This window comes from Peromyscus maniculatus, chromosome 6, assembly GCF_049852395.1.
Source record: "Peromyscus maniculatus bairdii isolate BWxNUB_F1_BW_parent chromosome 6, HU_Pman_BW_mat_3.1, whole genome shotgun sequence".
NCBI classification, from domain to species: Eukaryota; Metazoa; Chordata; class Mammalia; order Rodentia; family Cricetidae; genus Peromyscus; species Peromyscus maniculatus.
The window spans coordinates 53,935,305-53,936,672 of record NC_134857.1 but is presented as its reverse complement, the minus strand read 5'-3'; positions in this window follow the sequence as shown (position 1 = coordinate 53,936,672).

Genomic DNA, 1,368 nt, shown 5'->3' with positions numbered 1-1,368 from the left:
AATGGTGGCACACACACCTTTAATCCTAGCATTCCGGTGACAGAGATATGGGGATCTCTCTGGATCTCTATGAGTTAGTTCAAAGCCACATTGGAAATAGCCAGGCATAATGACACACGCCTTTAATCCCAGGAAGTGATGGCAGAAAGCAGAAAGGTACATAATGCATGAGGACCAGGAACTAGACCTGGTTAAGTTTTTAGGCATTTAGCAGCAATTCAGCTGAGATTCATTCTGGATGAGGACTCAGAGACTTCCAGTTTGAGGAAACAGAATCTGCTGAGAAGTTGGCGAGGTGAGGTTGGCTGGGGCCTGTTCTCTCTGATCTTTCAGGATTCACCCCAATACTTGGCTCTAGGTTTGTTTTTATTAATAAGACCTTTTCAGATTCGTGCTACAGATAGACTGTGAAGTGAAAGTGTAACAAACTCTTTCCTCCCCAAGTTGTTTTAGGTCATGATGTTTTATTACAGCAGCAGAAATCCTGATTATGACATGGAACATAGATATTTTATGAAATGTCTCCTATTTGTCTACCTTTTCAAGTTATGTAATATTTTCTCACACTTTTTGTTTTATTGATTTCTGCCACTAAAATCAGATGAAGAATAATATACCCTTGTTTATGATATCCTAGATGGCAGGGACAATCAAGACCAAGGATTTAAGATACATACTGAATATGAGGTTACTGAGTTCCCTGCCAGATTCAAACTTTCTAAAGTTATTTCATTCTAGAATTCTTTTTAAAAGTTTATTTTCTTGTTTTTACATCTCAATGCTTCCCTTTTCTCCACTCTTCCCAGTCCCTTTTATCTACCCACCTCCTCCACTGTTTCTCTTCAGATACAGTCAGGCATCCCATGGATATCAGCCAGCCATGGTCTATCAAGATGCTCTGAGACCAGGCACCCCCTTCTCCACCAAGGTTGGATGAGGCAATCTGACAGGAGGAATGGGTCCCCAAATCAGGCAACTGAGTAAGAGACATCCCCCCTAATGTCACCTCTAGCCCAAGAGTCACCAGAGGGGCTTCACCCAGCAACTAATGGAAACAGATGCAGAGACCCACGCCAAATATTAGGCAGAGCTGGGGTATCCTGCAGATGAGGGGGAAAGAAGGATCATATGACCCAGTGGTGTCAAGGGCACCACAAGAAAATCCACAGAACCAACTACCCTGGGCTCATAGGTATTCACAGAGACTGAACCAACAACCAGGGAACCGACATCACTGACCTGGGAGCTCTGCATATATGTTATAGTTGTGAACTTGGTCTTTGTGTGGGACTTTTGAAGTTTTTATAGTGCATTCCTAGGAGTAACTTTTTTATTTATCAGATAATGGGGGGGAAAAGTAGAATAAAA